This window comes from Pelophylax lessonae (assembly GCF_965119305.1).
Source record: "Pelophylax lessonae genome assembly, chromosome: 11".
In the NCBI taxonomy this organism is placed as follows: domain Eukaryota; kingdom Metazoa; phylum Chordata; class Amphibia; order Anura; family Ranidae; genus Pelophylax; species Pelophylax lessonae.
The window spans coordinates 92821827-92841581 of record NC_138778.1 but is presented as its reverse complement, the minus strand read 5'-3'; the positions used below and the strand labels follow the sequence as shown (position 1 = coordinate 92841581).

General features: G+C 45.6%; 1 protein-coding gene across 1 annotated transcript in view; it reads left to right on the top strand.

The window, feature by feature from the left end:
- VAT1 (vesicle amine transport 1) overlaps nucleotides 1-19755 on the top strand; it is a 108119-nt gene that overhangs the window by 24716 nt on the left and 63648 nt on the right. The gene's annotated exons all lie outside the window — the stretch shown is intronic.

Here is a 19755-nt window from a genome sequence, read left to right as displayed (position 1 = left end):
ATAGCATTGGTGCCAGTTTACACAGTAATAAAGCCCCTAGTGTTCTGTCTCAGCATCGATTGTACCTGTGACTTGTAGACCTAGTCTGAAAGTGTGTGCAGCAGGTTGAATGATGACTTTAACAGTTTACTCAATGAATAAAGACTCCAGAGGTGTTCTCCAATGCTGCTTTATGCTTCAAGTTAGCAAAGGCATAAACATAGAGGCTTTTCCATAGATAAATTTCCAATGAAGTTACACAGCTTCCACACTCTGCAGTCTCCTCATAACTAGATAAAATGGGAGTTACAGCAGGAAATGGAGATGGGAGAAACCAACTAGCCAGAAACAGCAGGGGTGCTAGGATGATACCAATAACCTAGCATAACATAACAACATGTAATAACTGCTAGACAGTTAAAGCTGTGTGGCAGCACACCTAGTATTGGTGCCATGCTCAGTGCGGAGGTGGGGAAGAATAGTGAGACCTGCCAACCACAGTGATGAAAGTGTAAGACCGCCACTCTTGCGGCTGGTCTGGTCTTTTTTTTTTTTTTTTTTTATAAATTTCACAGGAGATGTTTATTTCCCTGTGGGTCTCCTGATGTGCTACAGTACAGCGCAACTCTCATCCGAGACTCCTTCCTTCCGCCCCACACCACGGCAAAACTAAGAGGGAAGGCTGCCACAGCTCAACTCTCCATCCGGGACTCATGCTTTTTACAGCAGGGGTGCCCAACCTTTTTGAGGAGCGAGGGCCGCTTTAGCGACTTGGTAACCAGTCGTGGGCCACAATGAGCAGAGCGGGCAGATGACAGGTCCATGTCCACTCAGGAAATGCAGAGCAGACAGCCTGCTCTGATCCACACAAGACAGGACGGATCCCCCTTAGTTTTTTTGTATTTATTTATTTTTATATTGGATTGGAGATATGCGGCTGTAAATGACACTAGTCTGTTTAAATCTGTTGCTCTATAGAGCTGAATGGAGGGTCGGATTGGGTCCACCTGTAAGACAGGTGGACCAGATAGGATCGATTGTGTGAAAGGGGACGAAGGCTGCTTTCAAACAGATGCACTGCAGTTTACCTGCTTCTCAACTGACCTCAATCTTCACTTCTTCCTCAGGATTCCTGCAGGTATCGCTTGCTGCTGCTGTCCCCCCAGGTGGGTATAGCTGGTGGCTGCTGCTGGCTGTCCAGGGCTGGGCAGCTGGCTCCTCTGAGACACCAATGGAGATGTGTCGGGAGTGGCGCTGCAGGAAGCATGCGGCTGCAGTAGAGCGGAGCTAATGCTGCCTAGATTGCTCCTGTTACAGGCAGTGCATTTGGTATCACTCCGCCTGTGACCTGAACTGGAACTATACAGGAAGTATCGGCTCTGCTTCCTCTAGTGCGGCTCCGTTCTTCACAATGTTCGGGATGGCATAATGTTGGGGAGGCTTGGCCCCCCTAGTGACGCCATGGTTAACTGCCTTATCAAGCAGTCAGCAGTGCGAGTCTGCAGCAGGAGCCAGACATTGCGGACTTGTGATCTGCTGATAGTCGCTGCAATGCTGTGCAATTTTTTTTTTTTTTGCTCTGCAAAAAAATAAATTCAAGGTGGAACTTATCTTTTAACAAACTGACCACACCATCATGGATCTTGCATGCTTAGTTTGATCAGAATAAAGGGTAAAAAGGAGCTGGCCACAATCACCAGCTACAGGATCTCACAAAAGTGAGTACACCCCTCACATTTTTGTATATATTATATATTTTCATGTGACCACACTGAAGAAATTACACTTTGCTACAATGTAAAGTAGTGAGTGTACAGCTTGTATAAGGCTCCGTTCACATCTAGGCATTTTGGGGTGTTTTTGGGGAGTTTTTCTGCTCTAGGATCAGCTCTCAAAACGCCCAACAAGACATCTTATTCATTTCAATGGCCCCTGTTCACATCTGAGCATTTTGACGCTGTGAGCAAAACGCCCAAAGCTCAAAAAAGTACATGAGCTTCTTTTTGGGCAGATTACAGGCGTTTTCCATTGGTCTCTACTTAATCTAAAAACGCCTGCACAAAAAACGCCTGTAAATCGCGGTAAAAATCGTGTGAAAACGCTAGGCTCAGGTTTGAATGTAGCCTAACAGTTTAATTTTGCTGTCCCTTCAAAATAACTCAACACAGCCATTAATGTCTAAACGGTTGGCAACAAGTGAGTACACCCCTAAATGAATGTCAAAATTGGGCACAATGAGCCATTTTCCCTCCCCGTGTCATGTGACTTGTTAGTGTTACAAGGTCTCGGGTGTGAATGGGGAGCAGGTATGTTAAATTTGGGGTTATCGCTTTCACTCTAAAGCCCCGTACACACGTACCGATCGTCGGCCAAAAAGCTTCGGCTGACGACCGATCTGCCGATTGTAGGCTTGTTAGTATGATGCCTCCGACAGCCGACAGCGCACATTCGGCCGAAAAGAATCTGTCATGCAAGCATTAAAATTTTTGTATGCCGACACCAGAGCGGCCGATTGTTCGCCAGTCAGTACAGATTTTGGCCGACAGACCGCAGATTTGCAAGACTGGGCATGCTCAGAGAAGAAAACACAGGGAAAGTTAACCATCACATGACATCACTTCTGTAGTCGGCGGACAAAATTCTTGTGCAGTCTTTTGCACTTTTCAACCGACACCGACAGCCCTGGACAAAAGACGGCCGATCGTTCGCCGACGATCGGTGCGTGTGTACGGAGCTTTATACTGGTCCCTGGAAGCTCTACATGGCTGTTCATGGCAAAGAAATTTGATCTGGAAAATTGTTACGCTACATAAAGATGGTAAAAGATGTAAGAAATGCAGCGCTATATAAAAATTTTTCTCTATCTTGAGGTGCATAAAAAGGGTTTAAAGTGCTTTTTCACAAATAAGGTGCAAATGGAAAAAAATCAAGTCCAATCCAAGAAATTGGCAAATGTGAAACTTGTGTATATAGTGCTTGATAGGTGTCTCAATTCAAAGTGTGCTCAAAACACCACCACCGATTAGCCACAAGATGGCCTCTCACCTCAATAAGGTAATAAGAAAGCAATGGATCCTCCAATAGAGGTGAATCCGGATCAATGGATACCACTTGCTGGACTCCTAATCTCTTGGGCTCAGTATACAGGGAGGACATGAAAGAAATTGCAAGAGATCCAAGTGCTCACTGCAATGTAACCCTTTATTATTAAAAGTATACTCATATACCTAAACTCTATTGAGCATTTGTGTGGCATCCTCAAACGGAAGGTGGAGGAGCGCAAGGTCTCTAACATTCACCAGCTCAGTGATGTCGTAATGGAGGCGTGGAGGAAGACTTCAGTGGCAACCTGTGAAGCTCTGGTGAACTCCATGCCCAAGAGGGTTAAGGCAGTGCTGGAAAATGGTGGCCACACAATGTGGGTGTGATAGTTGCAATACCCGCAGCCTCCTGATTTGAAGCCCAAGCCTTAGCCTCCGTTCACATTGGCCTGATTTGACATGGCAAATCGGAGCCTATTGCCAGCAACGGCACTGTTTAAATAGCTTGGATGCTGGCTTTGTGGCGCCGCATTGATTCACAAAAGTAGTTCTTGCTCTACTTTTGGTGACTTCAGGGGCAATTTTAAGACATCTGTGCATAATCCTGCACAGATGTCTTTTCAAATAGCCCCTGAACTCTCACTGAAATGCAGGTTTGAAATTGTGTGCGTTCAGCTGAATCCGCATGATTTCACACCCGCCCTCAGTGTGAACGTGGGCTCGGTTTGATTTTACTGAAACTGGAGAGTTCAAAATCTGGTGCAGCTGTGCATGGTAGCAAATCAGCTTCTAACTTCAGCTTGTTCAATTGCAAACAAATCTGGAAGCTGATTGGAGTGTGAGAAATCTGGTGCAGCTCTGCATTGAAACCAGTTATAGTAAATCAACCCCTTAGGCCCCTTTCACACAGCCGGACCGTTAAGATCCACCAAAAAACTGATGGGCGGATCGAACAGTCACCCCATGCATCTCTATGGGGCATCGATTGTCAGCGGAGACATGTCCGCTGACATCCGATCCGTCAAATCTGGACGGATGTAAACCCCATTTTCCATGCGTCAGCGGATTGGATGAGAGGATCGACGGTCCTTCCCCATAAGATTCGCCCTTGGAGATGCATGGGGACCTGGCAGCTGTGTCTCCGCAAACAGCGTGGAGAACAGCTGTCGTCCTCCTGCTCAGCGGGGGATCGGCGGATCGCTCCCCCGCTGAGATAAACGTTGGGTGCATGCTGCAGGGCCAAAGGGAAATCTAGGAATGCATCTGCTTATGCAATGCATGGCTGGGTAAAAGCTAGCATAGGTGTAAGCAGTTTTGCAGCAAAATGTCTTGTAGTGGAACCTGAAGGGTGCACAGTAACCTGGGGTTGCATTTCAAGCACCCAGATATGTGGCTCATTCAGATGAAAACTTTACACACAGTAAAGGCACAAATTGGAGAGCTGTATCGCCTTTATTGTATCTCTCCAATTAACTAGCCTTAGTTTTGACTGCTTCTGGAGATTTGATTGCAGATCACTCGCCCACTTCCTTTCTGATTCATTAAAGCAGATTTCCATCTGTTAAACACTCTTGTCTTCATGTCAACATTTATCCTGACTTGAATAATAGTGTACAGCAATAATTGGAAAGTGCACATGTTTTCTAACGGTTTTGTCTAAGAATAGTTTCGAAGGAGATACAAAGCAAGTTAGAAATGCAGCCTGTTTCTGTGGTTTTGCTTTAGATGTTCTTCACACATGGTGATTATGCCCTATGCTCTCCAGGTTTTAGGGAAAAAGTCCTCGGTCTGGTCTAGGAAAGTCCTTCAACTTAGGGGTTTTCCTGTTAAACTTCAAGCCCCCCCCCCCCCAAGGTCTCAAATTTGCTACGCATGTCTTACTGGCAGGAAAATGGACCATAGCAAGAGCTTGGAAACGGCAGTTGCCTTTTACAGAAGTCTTCCACCATAAAAACTTTATCAAAACTCTTGTATCCTCTTAGACCAGGGGTCTTCAAACTATGGCCCTCCAGTTCAAGAACTACAATTTCCATCATGCCTAATCATCTTTGTGAATGTCAGAGCAGAGGAGACTAGCTAAACGGGTAGTGACCTAGGGAGGCGGGGTGCTGCGAGGAGACTGACCGACTGAGAGAAATCACCGCCAGGAACTGCTAGTGACAGGCTTAAAGGGACACACACTAGGTAAGTAAGACTGGTGACTGAGATTGAACAGTGACTGAGGGTGTAGTATCTGAGTGTCTGGGAGTACCTGTTGCTACCTGAGTGTACTGTGAGTGTTGTGCGACTGGCCGGGCTGTGTGTCTGTTGTGCGTCTGACCGGGCTGTGCGACTGTTGTGCGTCTGACCGGGCTGTGCGACTGTTGTGCGTCTGACCGGGCTGTGCGACTGTTGTGCGTCTGACCGGGCTGTGCGACTGTTGTGCGTCTGACCGGGCTGTGCGACTGTTGTGCGTCTGACCGGGCTGTGCGACTGTGAGTGGAGCGGAATACCAGAGGGTGAGAAGGTAGCGTTAGGAAGCCAGGAAATAGCCACATAGGATAGACTTAAATCGCTGAATCCCCATTAGATTAGTAGGTACAATGCCTGGCGGGTGTGGAGATGCGACTCGGTGTACATCTTGTGATATGTATGCGTTCCTCAGACATGTGATCGAGGGTGAATACAAATGCGCAAAATGTAAGCACGTTGCTTCCCTGGAAGCTCAGGTCCTGAATCTAGGGAAGCAGCTGGCAACACAGACGAATGTCCATACCGGAGGAGAGCCAGGATCATACCAGTCAGGTGCAGACAGGGGTCTGCACAGAGGTGGGCGGAGTATCGGTTGTGCAGGCATCAGAGCAGAGTAGAGGGGTGACAGTTAGGAGGGGTAGAAGGGGACAAGGCAAGGAGGATGATCCTGGGCTGGAGCACCCCAATAGATACGCCCAGTTGTGTGATGTTGGGAAAACCAGTCAGGGACCAGCATTGCTGGAGCAGATTGACGCCCCTAGCTGCCAGGGGAAGAACTCCTCCAGTGAGGCCGGGAGAAAGGGAAAGGAAAGACAGGTGCTGGTGGTATGGGACTCAATTATTAGAAGGGCAGATAGTGTAATCTGTGACAAAGACCGTGGGCGCCGAACAGTCTGTTGTTTTGCCGGGCGCTCGGGTTCGGCACATTGCGGATCGGGTGGACAGATTACTGGGTGGGGCTGGGGAAGACCCAGCTGTCATGGTACACGTGGGTACCAATGACATAGGCAGAGGAAGATGGAAAGTCCTAAACGATTTCAGGGCGCTAAGTTGAGGACTAGGACCTCCAAGGTAGTATTTTCTGAAATACTACCTGTACCTTGAGCCACACCAGAGAGGCAGCGGGAGATTAGGGAAGTTAACGAGTGGCTGAGGAGCTGGTGTAGGAAGGAGGGTTTCGGGTTCCTGGAGAACTGGGCCGACTTCTCAGTCGGTCACCGGCTCTTTGGTAGGGACGGATTGCACCTAAATGGGGTGGGTGCAGCCGTACTGGGTGAGAAGATGGCCAAAAAGTTACAGGGGCTTTTAAACTAGGGAATGGGGGGAGGGTACAGATGTAGAATTAGCCAGTGGAAAGCAAGTTTCGGAGGGCAGAAATGGGGGCATTAGCGGTAGGGTGTTCGGAGCTCCTAAACCCAGGGTGGGTACGGGCAAAAATCAAGAGCAGCCTAAAGACATCAAATGAGGATAAATGTAACCGATCAAAATTACGAGGTTTGTATACCAATGCCAGAAGCCTGGCCAACAAGATGGGAGAGCTGGAGCTGCTGATGTTTGAGGAGGACTTAGATTTTGTGGGGATAACTGAGACTTGGTTTGACAGCTCTCATGACTGGATGGCGACCATTCAGGGGTATTCCCTTTATCGCAGGGATGGAGAGGGTAAAAAGGGGGAGGGGTATGTCTGTATATTAAGAACAGTATACAGGTAAATGAGGGATGATATTAATAATGGAGCTAAGGACGAGGCAGAATCCCTATGGGTAGAGCTTCAAAGGGAAGGCACGGTGGGGGAAGGTAATATTGGGCATATGCTATAGGCCCCCCAACCAGAGGGAGGAGGGTGAGGCGGACCTCATGTTACAGATAGGATTGGCAGCAAGGATGGGAAATGTCATTATAATGGGGGACTTTAATTATCCGGATATAGACTGGGCAGAAGGAACCGCGCACTCAGCCAAGGCTCGGCAGTTCCTAAATGTTTTGCAGGACAATTTCATGGGTCAGATGGTGAATGCACCGACAAGAAACAATGCGGTACTTGACCTACTGATTACCAACAATACAGACCTGCTCACGGATATAGAAATATGGGAAAACTTGGGGAACAGTGACCATAGGTCAATTGGTTTCAGTATTAATTACAGTAATAGGAAACACAAGGGTAATGTAAGGACACTGAATTTCAAAAGAGCCAATTTCCCTAAACTGCGCTCGCTGCTAGAAAATATCAAATGGGATAGAACCCTGGGAACAAAGAACACGGAGGAAAAATGGGAGTGCTTCAAGAGCATACTTAACAAGGGGGTGGGCCAGTGCATTCCACAGGGAAATAAATTTAAAAGAGCAAAACTAAACCCTGGGTGGCTAAACTCCAACATAAAAATGTATATTAGAGCTAAAGAAAAGGCCTTCAAAAAATACAAGACTGAGGGGTCATTGGCAGCATTTAAGCACTACAAAGAGTGTAATAAGAAATGTAAAGACGAAATCAGGGCGGCTAAAATAGAACACGAGACATATAGCGGAGGAGAGTAAAAAGAACCCCAAGAAGTTCTTTAAGTATATAAACAGTAGGAAAGAGAGGCCAGAGCACATTGGCCCCATAAAAGATGATAAAGGAAAAATGGCCACTGAGGACAGAGAAAAGGCAGAAGTGTTAAATAATTTATTTTCTTTAGTCTTCACAAAGGAATCGGGGGGGGGGGGGGGGGGGGGGCTACACGAACCTTGCTTGTAAGGCCGAACTAAATAACACACCTCAGGAAGTGCCGCCATGGCTAACGGAGGATAGACTTAGAGCTAAACTAGAGAAACTTAAATAAATCCCCGGGACCGGATGGCTTGCACCCGAGGGTTCTTAATGAGCTCAGCCAGGTGATTGCCAGACCATTATTCTTGATCTTTAAGGATAGTTTACAGACGGGTATGGTGCCAGCTGATTGGAAAAAAGCCAACGTGGTACCAATATTTAAAAAGGGGCCGAGATATATCCTGGGTAACTATAGGCCGGTCAGCCTAACGTAGTCTGCAAAATTTTGGAGGGGATGTTAAGGGACCACATACAAGACTTTAGTAATGAAAACTGTATTATTAGTAGTAATCAGCATGGATTCATGAAAAATCGTTCGTGCCAAACCAATCTATTAACCTTCTTATGATGAAGTGAGCTGCCACCTAGATAAAGGAAAGCCTGTGGATGTGGTGTATCTGGACTTTGCAAAGGCCTTTGACACCATTCCCCACAAACGCTTACTGTACAAACTAAGGAAGGTAGGTATGGACCATAAGGTGAGTACCTGGATAGAGAACTGGCTCCAGGGGAGAGTACAGAGGGTGGTGATTAATGGGGAGAACTCGGATTGGGCGGGTGTGGAAAGTGGGGTCCCCCAGGGTTCTGTCCTGGGACCAATCCTGTTTAATTTATTCATAAATGATCTGGAGGAGGGGATATCTAGTACAATCTCAGTATTTGCAGATGATACTAAATTAGGCATGCCAATATCTTCTATGCAGGATGTGGAAACCTTGCAAGCAGACCTGAACAAAATAACTGGGTGGGCAACTACATGGCAGATGAGATTTAATGTTGAAAAATGTAAAGTAATGCACTTGGGGGCCAGAAAGCAAGCTACTCACTAAGGGGGGGAACCTCTGGGTGAGTCTAGGATGGAAAAGGACTTGGGGGTACTGGTAGACAACAGGCTTGGCAGTGGCATGCAATGCCAAGCTGCCGCAAGCAAAGCCAACAATACTGGGATGTATAAAAAAGGGGATTCACTCCAGAAATAAAGAGATTATTCTCCCGCTCTACAAGACTCTGGTCCGGCCACATCTGGAGTATGCTGTCCAGTTCTGGGCACCGGTCCTCAGGAAGGATGTGCTGGAACTGGAGAAAGTCCAGAGAAGGGCAACAAAAATAATTAGGGGAATGGAGGACATCAGCTATGAGGAAAGACTACAAGCACTGAACCTATTCTCTCTGGAGAAGAGACGATTGAGGGAGGATATGATATCAATGTACAAATACTGTACTGGTGACCCGAGCATAAGGAACAAACTATTCAGAGAAAGGAGATACAATAAGACACGTGGCCACTCACTAAAACTAGAGGAAAGGCGGTTTAACCTTAAAGCGGAGTTCCACCCTGGATTTGTTTTTTTTTTAATACCCCCGGGACAGTCAGGGCTAGTGCATTCCACAATGGCTAGCCTCTGATCTGTCCCGGGTTGCACTTACCTGCAAGACGAAATACTTACCTTGCAAACGTCTTGTCCAGCGCTGCCATCTCAGATGTGGGCAGCTTGAAGCCAGCGCGTCCTCTTCGGCGTCTTCTTCCGCCTTCTGTGGTCCCACGATGCTCTGCGCCGGCCCCGACGTCAGTTCCGGGTCGCGCGCGTCACCCCTCCACAGCTTCTGGGCATGCCCAGAAGCTGTTTAGAAGGGGATGACGCGCGTGACCTGGAACTGACGTCGGGGCCGGTGCAGGCGCAATGATTCCTGGGAGCTATGACGTCCAGCTCCCAGGAATCATTGCAGAGCCAGGAAGTGACGACGGGCCGCGGCCAAGGAAGGAGGAAGAAGGAAGTAAGGTAAGTATATTTTCTTCGCTACGAGGTAAGTAAAAAAAAAAAAAAATATGCGATTATCCATTTCTTTTTCAGGTGACCCGGAGCGAGAAGATGGAGGTAAGTATAAAAATAGGGTGGAACTCCACTTTAAAGAGGTTGTAAACTTTGAGGTTTTTTTTTTTTTTTTTTTTTACACCCTGCAAAAGAAAGACCTAATGAGCTAGTATGCATCGCATATTGGCTCATTATGCAATACTTACCTCAGAACGAGCCCCCGCCGTGCCGCTCACTCACTGTCTTCCGGGATCGCGGCATCCGGCCATCTGATTGGCCCGGAGCCGCGGTGACGTCACTCCCGCGCACGCGCGCGTGAGCCGACAGTCACGGCACGGGGCACGTCGGCCGTTCCTTCAGAGCGCATGCGCCAGTGACGTCACTGGCGATATGTAAGGTAAATATCTCCTAAACAGTACATGTTTAGGAGATATTTACAGTACCTATAGGTAAGCCTTATCATAGGCTTGCCTATAGGTACAAGTTGTAGAGGAGGGTTTACTTCCTCTTTAAAGTGCGTAAGGGGTTCTTCACTGTAAGAGCGGTAAGGATGTGGAATTCTCTTCCACAAGCAGTCGTATCAGCGGGGAGCATTGATGGTTTCAAAAAACTATTAGATGGGCACCTTAGAGACCACAACATACAGGGGTATACAATGTACGGTTAAAAGCAAACGCACACACATCATAGGTCGAACTGGATGGACTGATGTCTTTTTTCAACCTCACTAACTAACTATGTAAGAGTTTTACAATGCCTCATGGGATGTATAGTTCTGTAACAGCTGGAGGGCTGTAGTTGAGGATCCCTTTCCTAGACACAAGGGGTTTAGCCCCTAAAATTGTAAAGCCATGAGGGGAGGGTCATAAAATATATTTCTTGCTTGTGTGTAAACTTAGTTCCATGCTTTCTGCAGCTGAGATGTTGCCAGATTTTGTTCTGTTGGAGGGTGTACAGGACAAATTGCTGCAGATTATCGGGTTCAATTTATGTAGAATTAGTTTCATCTCTATGCATCACCTGAGGCCAGTCATTTCATTGGGTATATGTAAAGCCTAGTACACACCAGTATTTTTTTTTCATTCAACCCAGCAGGGCTAAACGAAACGACCAGTTAGGACAGCTGTCATTAACCACTTTACAACCACCCGCCGCAGATTCACTGAGGCAGGCAGCTGCTCCTGGGTGAACCAACGTAGCTTAAGTCGGTCGTCGTGTGCAGGCAGCTAGGGAGCAAGCGCGTGCCGCCGGCAGCACACAATCCCCCCCAGCTCTGTCAGCGGGGAAGCTGGCGCATGTCAGACGGCTCCGCTTGCCATCTGACAACGGCGATCTCTCCCCACTGACAGGACGGTCAGCTAATGTAAACACAGCTGTCCGTCCTCCCTGCAATGATCAGAGACTGTGATCCTGCTATATAGGATCGCATGTCTCTGTGCACTTGCAATGTTTTTATAAAGTGCATCTGTGGATGCTTTTGGCTGCAAGTTTTTGTGGGCTGCTGTTTAGAGGACCTAGTCCACTTTGAGGGTGTATTGTTTTTCAGGCGAGCTCCATGTTACCTGGTTGGTTATGGTTAGCCTTGGGAATTTTTGTTTTATGGGTTTCCCACCCCTCATGTTAAACACTGCTTTGGGACATCCCAATGGTTAAGAATCAGGGAACGAAAGAAAATGGGATTTTTGACTTGCCGTAAAATCCATTTCTCTGTTCAATGAAGGACGCAGCACCCACCATCAAACAAAATACAGCCCACCCCTGCATTCCCTGCTGCTGGTGCTATTGCAAATGTGTCAGCCCCAGCATATTTCCAGATGTGCATTTGCATGGCTTTTCAATGAAGTCTATGCTTTGTACCCGATGGGTTGAGTGGCTCTAGTGCATCAGCTAATAGGCTATAGCCCAAGGTTGGCTGATTTTGGGTCACAGGAGAGCAAGTGTGCAATCCTGACCACAGGAGATGTGCAGCTTAATCTTCTGTAGAAAAGGAGTTTTACAGCGATACTAAAATTTTAAAGTACTTGCCTGCTCTGTGCAATGTTTTTCAGAGCAGCCCTGATCATCCACTTGGGTCTCCTGACAGCTCTCTGGGCTCCTACCCCCGCTAATTGCCACCCTCCCCCATAGGAAAACGATTGCTATGGGGGCACTCATGCAGGCACATACCTGTGCCCCACTAGATCATTGACTCGCAGAACGGAGTTCAGCCCCACCCCTCTGCTCCCTCCTCACTGGCTGTGATTGACGGCAGCAGGAGCCAATGACTTCCACTGCTGTCTCAGCCAATGAGGGAGAGCAGCTGCTCTCATGCCAATCACTGGATTGAGATGGGGCTCAGATAAGTATAAGGGGGTGCTGCCCAAACTGCATCAGCCTTTAGAACTCAACATTATGCACTTTGTCTTGCAACTGAATTGACGTGTTGGCTTTACTCTGAGAAATAACAATTCCAGAGTTTAATATGCTCTGGCCTTTGAGACCTCTTGAATATTGTGTTTTTACATCTGACAGCCATGCGCTTATCTATCTCTGTAGCTGAGCGAAAATGAGGAAATGATATGTCATAAAGACAAGGAAGGATATTAAAATATACCTGCTTGATTCTATTTAATATCCAGAATGTCAGGAAATATAATGCGTGGTTTCCATTTGGTGTATAAATGAAAATTTGATTGCGGCGCCCAGACAACTATACATCACAATCTATCTGTATATAGAGGGTTCAATATTTGCACCTAAAGTTCAGATTTTCTAGCTTTTTAGCCATTGGACTATTTGGAGCAATCACTGCAAACTCCAGTTGTGTGGAGGTTTGTTAGCGAGCATGCCAGATCTACCTAAGTTTTCCAGTTGTTTAGTAACATTATAAAAGGGTACAGAGACACGATATTGCATTAAAACCAACCCCGCAACAGTAAAATCAGTCTGTATATGCAGTAAAGCATGCTTGTTATACTTACTGTAGAACCTGTCTTTTATCCCCTTTCTCTGATTATCTTTCCACTGTCCCCAATCTATCTCCTGGTAGAACAGAGCTTTTGGTGTCACTCTAGCAATACATACCTGTGACAAACTCACTCAGGGCAGGGGCTTTTGGAGGGGACTGCAGGCTAGCCTCTTGCCTACGGACCAGGCTTGTGAGGGAACACTTTGGGATGTATGCTGGGGAAACCCTTGGAGTAATGTTAGTTTGGATTCAAGGCCACATCTCCAAGACAGACCCAGACTCTAGGCCTAGGAGCCATGTTAATGGCCTAGCTACCTATTGCCAATAGTAGACTGCTCTGCACAGTCAGACTCGTGGCAGATGCTAATGTCATCAGCTTACCCACCTGTCTCCACACATTGGTTGTAATTAACTTGCCTATTGTCTGTGGGGATGTGTTTACACTTATGTGTATTGTACTTCATCAGCTTGATGACGGCAAGTGTGACAGCGCTGAAATTTGCCTGAGCAGGGAGGGGATGAAAATGTCTGTCTGGTATTGAGGTGGTTAAATAATGCTAGAAACTTTAAAACCTGTTTTTGTTTGGTGCACGTTCTGGCCCATCAGACCTTCAGACACTATGCATATGGCAGCTATTTGTCCTTGTCGTCCGTGTTTTTTTTTTTTTGTTTTTTTTTTTATCTGATTTTATTAAGTTTTATAAACATTCCTTTCTGTCATCCATCTTGACATGGATTCCACTGCCTATTTAAAGTGTTTGCCAACCTAATATTTCATATCCCTGATACGCCTGTGGTAATTACTTGTCAAAATGTACGCTTTTTGTGAAATACCTGGTGATCTTGCTAGCCCCACCAAAGCCCCCCCCCCCTCCCCATTGAAACCTGTGTTGGCATGTGCTCTCATGCCTAGCATGGTCAGTTTTCTGGCTGTGAGTGAGCACAGTTCTCCAATTGCCAAAACCTTTGCTGTTATGCTGACTCGTGCAGGCATCCGCTTGGAGGATTACAGTATTTTTGCTTACTGCTGTCCTGCAGTCTGACCCCCCCCCCCACCTCCTTATCTATTTTCCTTCTGCAGCTGAGAACAGGTTATGTATAACGAGGACTTCGACAAAAATATTAATGTTTTGTGTGCGCACGTATGTATATCCTGGCAGAACTTATTTCTTGGCAGTTTTTCAGAGAATATGAATAACTCAAACTTTTCTTTCACTCATGGTTAGTGTTTGGCTGAAGCCATTTATCAAACAACTATATTTTCTCTTTTAAATCATCATGACGACAAACTACCCAAATGTCCCTGATCAAAAGTTTACGTACCCCAGTTCTTAATACCGTGTATTGCCCCCTCTAACATCAATGACAGCTTGAAGTATTTTGTGGTATTTGTGGATGAGGCTCTTTATCTTCTCAGATGGTAAAGCTGCCCATTCCTGGCAAAAAGCCTCCAGTTCCTGTAAATTCTTGGGCTGTCTTGCATGAACGGCACATTTGAGATCTCCCCAGAGTGGCTCAATGATATTGAGGTCAGGAGACTGAGATGGCCACTCCAGAACCTTCAATTTATTCTGCTGTAGCCAATGACAGATCAACTTGGCCTTGTGTTTAGGATCATTGTCATGTTGGAATGTCCAAATATGTCCCATGCGCAACTTCCAGGCTGATGAATGCAAATTTTCCTCCAGTATTTTTTGATAATATACTGCATTCATCTTGCCATCAATTCTGACAATTTCCTGTGCCTTTGTAGCTCGCGATTCACCTCCGTGTTTCACAGTAGGAATGGTGTACCTTTCATCATAGTCCTTGTTGACTCCTCTCCAAATGTAGCGTTTATGGTTGTGGCCATAAAGCTTAAAGAGGAAGTAAAGTCCCCCAAAAAAACGAGAAAAAAAATGCCCTGTAGAGAGAGGCATAATGAGCTAGTATGCATCGCATACTAGCTCATTATGTAGTACTTGCCTTAAAACGAAGTCCCCGCCGTGTTGCCACCTCAGCGACAGGACGGCAACATGTCCGGCCGCCCTGCTTCCGGGTTCGCGTCCTCCGGCCATCTGGTCGGAGGTGCGATTACATCACTCCCACGCCTGCGCGCGGGAGCCGCCATTCACGACACTGAGCTCTGAAGGAACGGCACGGGTGGCCGTTCTTCAGAGCGCCTGCGCCGATGACATCATCGGCAGTATGCACTCTAAATATCTCCTAAACGGTGCAAGTTTGGGAGATATTTATAGCACCTATAGGTAAGCCTTAATATTGGCTTGCCTAATAGGTAAAAGTTTGTGAGGTGGGTTTACAACCTCTTAAATTTTGGTCTCATCACTCAATGACTTTGTGCCAGAAGGTTTGAGGCTTGTCTCTATGCTGTTTGGCGTGTTGTAAGCGGGATACTTTGTGGCATTTGCGTAGTAATGTCTTTCTTCTGGTACCTCGACCATGCAGCCCATCTTTAGTGCCTCCTTATTGTGCATCTTGAAACAGCCACACCACATGTTTTCAAAGTCCTGTATTTCACCTGAAGTTGTTTGTGGGTTTTTCTTTGAATCCTGAACAATTTTCCTGGTAGTTGTGGCTGGAATTTATGGTCCTACCTGATCATGGTTTGGTTTCAACAGAACCCCTCATTTTCCACTACTGATTAGTTTCAACACTGCTGATTATCATTCTCAATTCCTTGGATATCTCTTTTTTTTTTTTTTTTTTTTTTTTTTTTTTTTATATATCCCTTTCATGTTTTATACAGTTCAACTACCTTTTCCCGCAGATCCTTTGACAATTCTTTTGCTTTCCCCATGACTCATGACATGCAGCACTGGATGAAAGATGCAAGGGTCTGACGTTTCTGGATTCTGTCAGTCCAGGAACTCATTGAGCTTTGATATTCACACTAATTACAAGCAAACAGTTCACAGGTGAGGATGGTTGCCTTAATAGCCATTCAAACCACTTTGTGTCAAATTGTGTGCATGTTATCAGGCCAAAATCACCACGATGTAAACTTTTGATTGGGGTCATTTGGGTAGTTTCTGTTGTCATTATGATTTAAAGAGTAAATGGTTGATTAATAAATGGCTTCAGCCAAACCCCAACCATGAGTGAATTTTTTTCATTCCTATTCTTGGAAAAATGGCCAAGAAATCATAAATTCTGCCAGGGTATGTAAACTTGTGAGCACAAGTGTGTGTGTGTGTGTGTGTGTGTGTGTGTGTGTGTGTGTGTGTGTGTGTCAGGTTTCTGTGATGTAAAAAAAATAAGACTAAGATCTTTTCAGAACTTTTTCTACCTTTGTGACCTATAAACTGTACAACTCAACTGAAAAAAAAATCATTTGGGAGGGAGGGGGGAGTAACTAGAATGTGGTTGCATAAGTGTGCACACCCTCTTATAATTGGGGATGCAGCAGTGTTCAGAATTAAGCAATCACATTCAAACATGTGTTAAATGAGTCAATACACACCTGCCATCATTTAAAGTGCCTCTGAATAACCCCCCAAATAAAGTTCAGCTGTTTAGTAGGTCTTTCCTGAAATTTTTTTTAGTTTCATCCTACAGTAAAGCCTTGGTCTGTAGAGGGCTTCCAAAGCATCAGAGGGATCTCATTAACTACTTGCCGATCGCTCACGTTGAGGATACTGCAGCAAAGTGGCTCGTTATCGTCCAGCGACGTACACCTACGTCACTGGACAACGCCCCCTCTTGCGCCACCGGAAGCTCGCTCCTGCTGTATTCAGACACAGCAGGAGTCGGGCCAGGGGAGGAGAGGCGGTGATCACCGCAGCTCTTCCCCCGATCATCTGGGATCGAGTGTGGAAATCCGCCCACTTGTGTAACAAAGCAGGCAGATCTCCTATGTGACAGTCACAGATTACAGGATTCAGCATAGCTGAACTTGCGATCTGTGCCTGTCACACAATCCCCTCCCCCCCCCCCCACACGTCAGTAAGCATGAGGCATACATTTAACCCCTTGATCACCAATAAAGTTAACCCCTGCCAGTGTCATTATTACAGTAACAATGCAGATTTATAGCACTGGTTACTGTAGTAATGTCACTGGTACCCCCAAAAGTGTAAAAATGTCAGTTAGGGGTCCGGTCTGTCCGCCGCAATGTCAGTCCCACAAAAAAAATCGCAGATCGCCGCCATTACCAGTAAAAAAAGTAAACAAAAATGACATCTTTCCCGTAGTTGGTAAACTCTAACTTTTGCGCAAACCAATCAAAATACGCTTTTTTTAATATACCAAAAATATGTAGCAGAAAACAAATTGACCTAAAATGTTAAATTTTGATTTTTCCTTTTTTTTTGGTGGTTTTTTTTGGGAATGTTGTATATCAGAATGTGTAAATATATATATATTTATTTTATTTATTTATTTATTTTTTTAATTTTTTTTCTTCAAAAGTTAAAAATCGCATAGGTGATCAAATGCCACCAAAAGAAAGCGCTATTTGTGGGGGGAAAAAGACATAAATAAAATTTGGGTACAGGGATGCACAACCGCGCAATTGTCAAAGTAACGCAGTGCCGAATCACAAAATATAGCCTGGTCAGAAATGGGGTAAAATCTACCAGTCTTAAAGCGGTTAATGCGCTCATTGAGGATTTTTGTCAGACATGTAGCTAAATAAATTTTGGCCTAAATATGACAAAAATTGAATATATTGGATATTTAACTGTCAAAGTAGAAAATGTCACTTTTTTCACTTTTTTTTTTTTTATCACAAAAAATGAAAAGCGCACAGGTGATGAAAAATACCACCAAAAGAAAGCTGTGTTTGTGGGGAAAAAAAGGACGTACATTTTGTTTGGGTACAGGGTTGCATGACAGCGCAATTGTCAGTTAGTCGCGCAGTGCCAGGTTGCAAAAAGTGGCCTGGACGTAAAGCAGAAAAATCCTCCGGTTAAAGTATCAGTCAGGAGAAATGTGCAAAAGATTTCCAAGGCATTAGGTCAGGGCTTGACAAATTTGGAGCCATTTTTTTTTCCACATGTGCCGAATGGCCGGCTTGTCAGACCGCCTTGCATACACATGGGCAGAAATGGCAGCCAGTTTTTATTTGACTGATGTTGCCTGGCATTCTGCCTTTGTACTTGGATTAATGGTGATGGGCAGTGTGGGGCAGTGCAGCAAGGGTGGGGGTGATAGATCCAGTAACTCATGCCACCTTAGCTCCCTTTCATATGGGCACCTCGGCTGGGATTTCTCCACTAATCCCTGCTAAGCAGGTGGATGACAGGTCTTGTCTGCTCAGCTATGCAGCGTGAACGCTAACAGTCTTGCTCTCCTCTGTGGGGAAATAACTGCCTGGGGAAATAACTACCTGTCCATTTCCATACAATGCCATCTGATTCGATCCGCTAGACGGATGGAAAAAGAGGACCCCCCCATCCGTCTGTTTTTTGGCAGATGGGATCGGATGGCGGTGGTCAGCGGATGTCCGCCGGTCCATAGACTGAAGGGTCCAATCAGGTCCGCCTGAAAAACCTACAGGTGAACCTGATCCGACAGCCCATGTGAAAGGGGCCTTTGGCTGTGTGGCATGACGGGGAGAGAATGAAATTTTAAAAAATAATCAGTTTCGATCTTTGTGAGGTTGTAAAAGAAACTGAGGCCGTTCCAACCGTGTGGGAGACTTGGGGCCTCTGGCATGGGGAGAGGACACCTGCTGCAGTGTAGCCCAGGAGGCTAATTCTAGTCACCAGGGTTTGTCTAGCCCTGCATAGGATATACCATGGAACACGGTGAAGACAGTCATGAAGTGGCGAAAATATGGCACAACAGTGACATTACCAAGAACTGGACGCCCCTTTCAAAATTGACGAGGAGAAAACTGGTCAGGGAGGCTGCCAAGAGGCCTGCAGGAATATCTGGCATATACTGGCTGTGTGGTACATGTGACAACAAGCCCATAGTCTGTCTGGCCTATGGGGTAAAGTGACTAGACAGAAGCATTTTTCTTGCAAAGAAAAAAACGTCATCCAAGCCCAGATGTATTTTTGCAAAATATAGCTCTCAAGTCTCCCAAAAGCACATGGAAACATGTTGTGGTTTATGAAACAAAGGTTGAACTTTTCGGCCAGAATTCCAAAAGATGTTTGTTGCAAAAACCACTGCACATCACCAAAAGAACACCATACCCACAGTGAAGCATGGTGGTGGCAGCATCAAGCTTTGAGGCAGTTTTTTCTCGAACTGGAACAGGGGCTTTGGTCAAGGTAGAGGGAATTATGAACCATTCCAAATACCAGTCAGTATTGGCACAAAACAATCAGGCTTCTGTTGAAAAACTGAACATGAAGGGCAACTTAATCTTTAAAAAGGACAACAACCCAAGGCATAACATCCAAATCAACAAAGGAATTGCTTCACCAGAATATTAATGCTTTGGAATGGCCCAGACCTGAATCCGACTGAAAATCTGTGGGGTCATCTAAAGAGGGCTGTGCACAGGAGATGCCCTTACTATCTGACAGATTGGAGTGGTTTTGCAAAGAGTGAAGATGTGCCATGCTGATACGCATACCTGAAAAGATTGAGTGCTGTAATCAAAAGGTGCTTCAACAAAGTGTTTGTTTTTTAAGGTGTAAACACTTATGCAACCAAATTTTATATTTTTACTTCCACCTAAAAGATTCCAGCTTGTTCAACTGATTTTTACAGTTTATAGGTCACATTAAGATGGAAATTTTTTTTTTTTTTACCTCACAGAAACCTGACCTTTTTATTAGGTGTTTAGACCTTTATCGTGTGTGTCTATCCTCTATTCCCGGTGGTTTAATAGGCAGGGGTTCACTTATACTGAACCACTTGCTGCCCAGGAAAATGTACGCGTTTCTCATGTTTACAACTTTTTTGCAAGAAATACTTGGAATTCCCAAACATATATATTTTCTAAAAGCAGAGGCCCTGGAGAATAAAATTGTT